This window comes from Chlorocebus sabaeus, chromosome 15 (assembly GCF_047675955.1).
Source record: "Chlorocebus sabaeus isolate Y175 chromosome 15, mChlSab1.0.hap1, whole genome shotgun sequence".
Taxonomy (NCBI): domain Eukaryota; kingdom Metazoa; phylum Chordata; class Mammalia; order Primates; family Cercopithecidae; genus Chlorocebus; species Chlorocebus sabaeus.
In genome coordinates, this window is record NC_132918.1 from 31,061,039 (window position 1) to 31,071,010 (window position 9,972).

General features: G+C 38.6%; 1 long non-coding RNA gene across 1 annotated transcript in view; it reads left to right on the forward strand.

Annotated features, from left to right (window-relative positions):
* LOC140713471 (uncharacterized) overlaps positions 1 to 8,983 on the forward strand; it is a 69,530-nt gene extending 60,547 nt beyond the window's left edge. Inside the window, exons 2-3 of the long non-coding RNA XR_012095555.1 lie at positions 5,635 to 5,719; positions 8,914 to 8,983. This is a non-coding gene — a long non-coding RNA (uncharacterized lncRNA). The remainder of the gene's footprint in view (positions 1 to 5,634; positions 5,720 to 8,913) is intronic.
* Positions 8,984 to 9,972: the final 989 nt, after the last annotated feature.

The window sequence follows — 9,972 nt, forward strand, 5'->3', positions numbered from 1 at the left end:
CAGCCCCGTTGCTGTATAAATGAGGAAACTGAAGCTTTGAGAGGCCAAGGAAACAGAACCCGTTCTCTTTTTCCTGACTCCCCTCACCCACCACACCCCACCCCTCACCTTCCCACTCCCAGTGAGATCCTGGATCTGAGTTGACTGGTGACACTGTCACCCTCTTGTCCATTCCTCATCAAGATTTGTTCTGATGGGGCTGTGAAAGGCTGTGTTGTCAATAGCCTGCGTGACCTTCTTGAGCACCTAGGGATGTGTCTTACATCTCTGAACACCCTCAGCAACTCTAATTTTGGTTATGCCTTCCATGAATTTAGTGAAACTTTAGGGAACGCTTATTTTTATTCTCACTCCTAATTGTGCCCTATGGGTTAATGAAGTTCCTCATTTTACTACTTATTTTGTAGCAATAGAACTTTACTTATCTTCAATTAACTTCTTGTAAAATCTAAGGCAGGAACCAGCACAAGCAACTTGAGAGTCTTATTTAGCTCAACTGTCTCAGGGCAAGTCTCCTTTGTTGAACTCCCGCAACTAATTTGAACTAATTGGCAACACTAACAATTGGGCAGTTTTGCATAACAATTTGAGATTATGTCTTCTCTTGGGAAATAAGAAAACCTGGCAATTCTGGGACCGTGATCCTTCGTGGTAACAGTTAGCTGGAACTGAGTAGAGGCTGCCCCATTTAGACCTGGCGAACACCCAGTTTAACACAATCATCACCACTCCTCATTGCTTTACATGCAGCTGGCTCCACTCGGTTACTTTACTTGCCCAGCTCCTGAAAATATTTTGAGTTTGTATCCCTGAAATATCCTTCCAAAGCATTCTGGAACTTGAGATCTGTGATCAATGACCACATTCATGATCTATGGATTTTTAGTATGGTGTTCTTCAGATTTGGCCTTCCTCATGTGACACCCAACTTCAGAGACTAGGGCTGGCTGCTCTCCACTGGGGGCATGACCATCAAGTGCTTCCTCTAGAACAACTGTGAAATTTAAAACAAAGTTAGTCCAGAGGGATTTTGGAAGCAGGATGCAGAATGCAGAAGAAACTCAAGAGAAGGTGTAACAGCCAAGTTAGGAAGGGTGCAGGTGAAAGTTCAGAGAATCCTAGTCTTTAACTAATATCTGTTAAGGTTTTACTATATTCTAGGCACAAAGTGCTAAAAATAAAGGTGGCTACTGCCACCCATTCCCTATCATTACCATCTGTTTCTGCTCCTCCTACTCTTCTGAAGTTGCTGTCTCAACGGTCTCTAACAATCTCTGCTGTGGACTGAATTTCTCCCCTCTCCCAAATTTATATGTTGAAACCCTAACCTCGAATGTGATGACATTTGAAGATGGGGGCTAGGAAACAATTAAATTTACATGAGGTCATGAGGAAGAGGCACTCGTGATGATATTAGTGCCCATATAAGAAGAGAAACTAGAGAGCTTACTCTCTGCACCATGTGTGGACACAGCAAAAAGATGGCTGTCTTCCTGTGAAGCTGGGAAGAGGGCCTTCACTAGAACTTGACCATGCTGGCACCCTGATTTTAGACTTTCAGCTTCCAGAGCTGTGGGAAAATAAATTTCTGTTGTTTAAGCCACCCAGCCAATGGCATTTTGCTATGGAAGTTCAAGCAGACTAATACAGTCTCCTAATTGACAGATCCTGTGGTCTTTATCATATGTGGATTCTCTGAAAGGGAAGATATACTCCACTGCTTCACTCACATCTCTTAGCATTAATGGGACATTCTCCTCTTATATCTTAGGCTGCTTCTAAACTTCCTTAACTTAATCATGTCTCCTAAGTCATGTTATTCAAACAAGGTAACATTTGGTTCCAAGGATTAGAACCTGGTATCTTTTTGGAGACATTATTCAGTCTACTACAGACTGCTATTGATTTTAGTGCGCTAACCTTGAATTCAGCAACATTTATCTGAAGAGTCAACTTTATATAGACAATTATTTCATAAGCAAATTACAATTTTGTGTTTACTGACTCAAAACATTTCTATTCATTCTCCTTTTCTTTCTGTCTCTCCTCTCCCTTCTTTAGATCCTCTTCCCCTTCCTCCTCCTTCTATTTTTGGTCTAATTTTCTTAATTTTGAATAATTTCTTTTTTTGTATTTTTAACAACTTTTTGAGACATAATTCACATACTGTACAATTGACCCATGTCAATTGTAAAACTCAGTGTCTTTAGTGTATGTATACAGCTAGTCAACCATCATCACAATCAATTTTAGAACCTTTTCCTCACCCCATAAAAAACTGCATATGCCTTAGGTGTCAAACCTCAGTGCTTCTTCTCCAAGCCCTAAGCAATCACTAATCTGTTTTTTTGTCTTTATAGATTTGCCTATTCTGGAATTTCATATAAATGAGATTATATAATATGTGGCCTTTTGTGTCTGGCCTCTTTCACTTCTTATGTTTTCAGGCTTCATCCATGTTGTTGCATGCATCAGCATTTCATTTCTTTTTTATTGTGGTAAAATATAAATAACCTAATGTTTATCATTTTTAACCATTTGTAAGTGTATAATTCAGAAGCATTAAACACATTCACAATGTTTTATGACTGTTACTGCTATCTATACTCAAAACTTTTTTATTGTCCTCAAAAACTCTGTAGCCATTTTATAAGTCTCTCTTTCCCTACCCTCCAGCCATATAAGTTGAATCATATAGTATTTGTTTTTCTGTGTTTGGTTTATTTAACTAAGTATAATGTTTTCAAGGTCCATCCATGTTGTAGCATATGTCAACATTTCATTCCTCTTTATAGCTGAATGATAGTACATTGTATATATGTACCACATTTTGTTTAGCTGTTCATCTGTTGATGGATATTTGGGTTGGTTCCACCTTTTGACTGTTACGAATAATGCTGCTATGAACACTGTTATACAAATATCTGAGTCTCTGCTATTTTACTGAGTTATTTTCAGTTCCCTAGGAGTGGAATTGCTGAGTCATGTGGTAGGTCTATATTTACTGTCTTGAAAAATCACCCTGGGCAATATGGTAAAACCTCGTCTCTATAATAGATATGATAAAATATAAAAAGCACCACCACCAAACTGTTGTCTACAGTGACCACACTTTTATATTCCCACCAGCAAAGTCCAGCTTCTTCACATTCCTGTCAATATTTGTTACTTGCTGTATTTAAAAAAATTATAGCCATCCTAGTAGATGTGAAGTAGTAACTTATTGTGGTTTTGATTTGCATTTGCTTTTACTTTATGACTAATGATGTTGAGCATCTTTTAATGTGCTTATTGGTCATTTGGAGAAAGGAGTTTTAGGAGTTCCTTGTATATTCTGGATAGAAATCTCTTATCAGATCTATTATTTGCAAATATTTTCTGCCATTCTGTAAATTGTCTTTTCACTTTCTTAGATGCACAAAAGTTCTTAATTTTGATGAAGATCAATTCATAGTTTTTTATTTTGTTATCTATGCTTTTGGTATTATATCCATGAAGCTGTGGCCAAGGCATGTCATCTTATTGCCAAATAACACTCTATTAAACAGATACACCACATTTTATTTATCAATTTATCACTTTATAGACATTTGGGTGTTTCTACCTTTTGGTTATTTTGAATAATGCTGTTATAAACACTTGTGCATTCATGTTCTTGTATGGACATATGTTTTTATTTCTCTTGGATATATACCTGAAATAAAATTACTGGGTCATATGGTAACTGTCTGAGGAACTGCAAGGCTATTTTCCAAAGTGACTGCATCACTTCACATTCTCATCATCCGTGTATGAGGGTTCCCACTTCTCTACATTCTCACTAACAATTGTCACTATCTGACCTTTGATCATAGCCATCCTAGTGAGTCTGAAGTAGTGACTCATTGTACTCATATTTATGTGCATATGTTTTATTTTGTTTATTAATACACAAGAGGTTAGCTTGTATTTACAGGCCTTTATTTACATTTCCTTAGTGACTAATGATGTTAAGTGTCTTTTCATTTGCTTATTGGCTATATCTTATTTGAAGAAATATCTATTCAGATCCTTTACACATTTTTAAATTGGGTTGTCTTTTTGTTATTGAGTAGTAATAGTTCTTTATATATGTGAAAATAAGTAATCCAAAATCTAAGCTATTGGAACTCTAAATTATTTTAAGCCTGAACGGAATGTGATTATGAAGCCTGAGTCACATGACAGGCAGCTATAACCTTGGCAGCTATATCCCAGGAAGCTATAACCTTTGTTTCTCTGATTATAGATTAGCCTTCTTCCTTACCTGCATTGTTTTGCAAAGTATTGTAAGTGACTGAAAGGTGCCAGGAAGGCCTCTTCTCTCATCACTGTTGATCTTCATTATAAATTAACTTCCTTTTTCTCACACACAGAGTTCATAGCTATCACACTGCATTAAGATGGAATGTTAAATATACTCTTTTAAATTGGAAAGAAAATCAAAACAAGCCATACAGAAAGAAAACAGACTGTAACTGATTAAATTCTTGTAACTCACAAACCAGCTTTGTATAGAAAATGCTATAATCTTGTTAAATTTCTTTGTTTCATGCCTATACAAGCAAGAACTTAACTTTTAACTTTGGAACATTAACCCCATTTCTCTGGAATCTGTGTCATCTGCATGGCCATTCCCAGCTTTTTGCTTGGATAAACTCTTCAAAACTGAATTCTGGGCCGGGCGCGGTGGCTCACGCCTGTAATCCCAGCACTTTGGGAGGCCGAGGCGGGCGGATCACAAGATCAGGAGATCGAGACCATGGCGAAACCACGTCTCTACTAAAAAATAGAAAAAAATTAGCCGGGCGCAGTGGCGGGCGCCTGTAGTCCCAGCTACTCGGGAGGCTGAGGTAGGAGAATGGCGTGAACCCGGGAGGCGGAGCTTGCAGTGAGCCGAGATTGCGCCACTGCACTCCAGCCTGGGCGACAGAGCGATACTCCGTCTCAAAAAAAAAAAAAAAAAAAATTAAAAATTAAAAATTAAAACTGAATTCTGATCCTTTCAATTATATCAGGTTGACATCTATTTTAGATACAAGTTTCTTATTAGATGTACAATTTGCCAACATTTTTGTGAAAGTCTTTTTTAATGTATTTCTTTTGCTTCTTGAATTTTCAATAATTTCTTCAGTGACCATAGATTTTATTTTAAAATTTAAAAATCTGTTTATTAATTTTAAAATATATATTTCCTTGTAAAAATAATGCTTGTTCAAAAGCTTTTAAAAATAAGGAAATGTAGACATTTTAGAAAGTTCTTGCCCAACTTCTCTAAGTATACAGAACATACATTTATTAATTTAAAAAAGAGTATTATATAAAAATGTATATAGGTGTGATTTATATATATGTATGTATGTATACTTAAACACATGATTGTATGATTTACACACCTACCCTGCTCAAATCTCACTGAAACAACAGCACAGATATAGCTCCAAAGAGATCAAAATATGAAAACAAATCCTGAAAAAGGTAATGAACGATAAAACACAAAGAGAGAAAACCCTATCAAGTTCTTAAGAAATGATGGTACCAGTTACCCAGGAAGGCGAGGGTATAAAGCAGCTGTGTTGAAAGAGCTAACCATCTCTGCTTCCTTCCTGGCTTCAGTCAAGAGTTAATTCTTCTGAGAAATGAACCAGGGAGGCTCCAAACTTGGAAATACCAGACAAGGAAATTTCTCCAGGATATATTGGTAAGTGAAACAAACAAACATGTTATGGATACATACGAGCAAATCTCTTGTATATTAACAAAACAAAACATATGTACATAAATATAACAGAGAAAGTGCGGAAAGATACACCCAGAATCTGTAGCCACATTAGAGTTTTTCAGGACTTGGTTCTAGGGCTCTTCTGTTCTCTAAATTCTCTCCCTGGATGATTTGATCCAATTCTGTGGCTTTAAATGCTGAAGACTCCCCAGTTTTTTTCTTCTTTGGGTGCAGCTCCAACTCTGACTCAGCATAAACCAGTCAGGGGACTGCATTCTGCAACCACAGTGGTTGATTTAGGGATGGGGATCTGACCCAGGGGATATCAGTCCATGGACTGGATGGGGACATGAGCCCACGACCCAGTGGATATGAGCCCTGCACCCATCTGAGTATGAGCCCATGGACCAGATGGAACTTTGAGGCAGATCCTTTTTCAGGTAGCTTTGAACCTGAGAGGAAGACAGGTCTTGTAGCATTCTTGCTATTGACTGCATCAGTTCACACTGCCACCAACTGTTACTAATCCTGGGTGTCAACAATTATCCCAATGTGTTAGAAGAATATACACTAGTTTACATTTTGTTTGTTGTTGGTGAGATTAAGCATCTTTTTATACTATATAACCATTAGTATTTCTTTTATAAATTGTCTATTCACTTTGTTTTGTTATTTATAAACTGAATTGTTGATCAGTTTCTAATTGATACCTAAAAGGTTTTAAGACATTGTGAATAAAATACCTTTGTTATATGTGCTACAAATATATGTAACATGCGGTTTTAAATAACTTTTTTCTAATTATTTTAATTCTGTTATTGATACTAAATGTGTCCTGGGACAGTCACTAATCTAATAACCTATAAATTTATATGGAAATAAAAGAGCATAATAGGCTCTTTCCTAGTGTTTATTCCCCTAGCAGCATTTCCCAATGCTGGCTTAGTGTATATCAGTAAAATACGAAAATTCTCCTGACTGACCATTAAAAGTATGAAAGCACAGACTAAATTCTTATTAACATTTTAAACAAATAGAGCAAAATATTTATACACTTCTTTCCTCTTTTTTTCACTGAAAACACAAATTGCATTGAAAACAGTGACTTACTATATAATTTACCGTATTAAGAATAATGTGAGTTCATATCTTAAAAATCCATTTAGTGCTAAGTTTTTGTGGTCTTTTTGAGTTCCATGGAACCAGCAGTTAGGATGTGTAGATTCATCTGACTAGCAAATAGTGTAATAAGAATGAGTAGAAAACTAGCCAACTTTTATAAGCATCGATATAATGTGTGAGGCATCGTTCTAAGTGTGCTACACACATTATGCCCTTTATTTCTTAAAAGAACCCCATGAGGCAACTACTATCATTATCCCTATTTTCCAGATGAAGGAGCAGGCTCAGTGAGGTTAATTAGCTTATTCAAGCTCACATGGCTACTTGAACTTAGATAATCTGTGTTCACTAGCACTTTAAACAACTATGCGTTCTTAGTGCTTTCTTTTCTTTTCTTTTGATTTGTTTGTCTTAACCTTGATTTTATCATTTAGCCCTATATGGTGTATATCTGAGTTTGTGTTAGATAGCAAGACAGTGGGAAAGTATACTGAGTTCTCCAAATGGGGTTGGCCCATCTTTCCATCTTTTTAAGATACTAAGAATCATTTAAAATTCTCTGTGGAGCCTTCTGCAGCCCTTGCAAGAACTGAAGTCGAATTCTGGAATAATTGTAATTTTGACCTATACCTAGAATATGGTATTCACTGAGGTTTGTCTTTATCAAACTGGTGGTTGGTTGGTTCAGATGATCAGAAAGGCAGATCCAAGCAATCTTGGCAAGTTTGTGGGGTTCCAAAGTGTCACTTTAGGAAACGTTGGCCATTGCCTGGAGTCAGGTTGAGCTAGTAGGCTGGCCTGGGCAGCACGGGCTTACAAGGACCTGGCTACAAGAGCTGAAGGGAAGCACTAGGAGAATCCAGGTCAAGGGCCCTCTGATTCTTGGATGCCCAGCTGGGGTAGAGTGGTGCTTTGTCACTAGGCCTGTGGTCCAGCACAGTGGGGGCACGATAGCTCAGGAGGTAGAGGTAAGATGGGCCTGAGGAGCTCCCAGACATGTATTTGAGAAGCATAGTGGCCACTGGATCATTCTGAGTAGATCTGTGATTATTTCACAGGGCACAATTCTACATCTGGAAGAAACACTACTCTCAATCTGCTGCTTTCACTCCCTAGCTCCACCATAGTGCTAGTAAGAAAATTTCCTGGCCAATAGGGAACCCCAAAACAATCATGTTTAAAAATATTAATAAAAACTGACATCTACTGAGCTCATAATATGGGACAGGCATGATTATAAGGCCTTTCACATGTACCAATTTTCTGAGACAGGTATTGTAATCCTCTTCTGCATTGTACAAGTAGGGCAGGTGAGACAAAAGATGCTTGTGAAAATTGCCCAAGGTCATACACCATGTAAAAGGGGTAAGGGTTGGTGGGGAAAGAATTCGATCTGCGAGAATTTGGCTCCAGATGCTGCATATCAAGCTATTCTGCTATATTGCCTTTTTGCTATTTTAGTAAAATGAATTTTCTCTCTGGGTTTAAGAGGAGCACTAAATACTAAATTTACTACGTTCCTTTTTTTTTTTGAGACAGTCTCCTTCTATCACCCAACCTGGAGTGCAATGGCGGGATCTCGACTCATTGCAACTTCTGCTTCCTGGGTTCAAGTGATTCTCCTGCCTTAGCCTCCCGAGTGGCTGGGATTACAGGTGCCTGCCACTATGCTCAGCTAATTTAGCAGGGACAGTTTCACCAGGTTGTCCAGGCTGGTCTCGAACTTCTGACCACAGGTGATCCACCCACCTCGACCTCCCAAAGTGCTGGGATTATAGGCTTGAGCCACCGCACCCAGCCTATATCTGCTACATTCCTTAGAATAAAATATCAGTCTCAAAACAGTAGTTGCTTTCAGCCCCACAGATTTGTCTCAGAAGTCTAATTGTACACATTTCTATGTGAGGCTGTCATTTGTCTGAAGGTCTTCAACTTTAGATTTTCTTGGGCTGAGGAAGGGCTTAGGTCTCAGCTTTTAATCCACAGGAGGAGATTTTATTTATCCTGTGGATAATTAATACATATTTTTCATTGCTGCTTCTCTTGTCCAGTTGGGCTTATCTTGCCCATGAAGTTGCCCCTGAAGAACCAAGTCCGACTGTGTATGCTGAGAGATGTCTGGTTACTTCCTGATTGACGGTTCTGGCAAGGTGGCATTGGGCCCTGGCTTTTCCTCTGAAGGTGTCATCACTTATAGGAAAATGTCCCCTGAAGTCCAAGGATCAACGCTGCTGGAACACTGACAAGCTGAACAAAGGAGAGCTGCTTTTCATCAAACCCAGACTTCCAGACTTCCAATAGGGTAGAATGAGCAAGTCAGCAAGTCATCTTCCTTGGAAAAATGATAAAACTAGGTGACACTGTCAACAACAGTCATTTCAGAAATCTAGAAATTGACCAAAGGCAAACAACAAACTGAGAAGCATTTTTTTTTTCTATGAAAAACGGCTCTATTTCTGCAAAAATAGTGGTAGTCTATGGCTTCTCACCCAGGACTGCTTCTCTCCCCACCCCAGCTCAGTCAGTACAAAGGTACTGGCAGCATGAGGCAGATTGAACAGACCTGAAGTTTCATCGCTGGAAGAAACTCACTCCAGGTTTGGCCGAGGGTGAGAAACGTACTCCCAGCTATGTTGTCAGGTGACATGGTGATCTTAGGGCAAGTGAATAGGGAAGGCCAGTGATTCATTAACCAGAGGTTGCAGTCCTGGTTGGGGAAAGCATCAGAATGGCAGACAAGCTAGAAATTTAGTAGGGATATGCTGGAAATGAGACAACCCCAAAGGGTCTTGACCCCAAAGTTGTCCACACACCTCGGCTGCCTTCTGAGCAGGTATAGGAAGAGACCAGAGAAGACCTAGGCTATCCACACATCCCTGGCTAACCCAGGCTGTAAACCTGCGGAGGAGACATAAAAGGTGGATTGATTGCTAATGGGCACATGGGGGATCTTACTGGGTTGATAGGAACGTTCTGAAATTGGATTGTGGTGATGCTTGCACAACTCTAAATTTATCCCAAATTGCTAAATTTAACACTAAAAAGGGGTGAACTTTAGGGTATATAAACGATACATCAATAAAGTTGCCATAAAGCATTCATATTCTAAT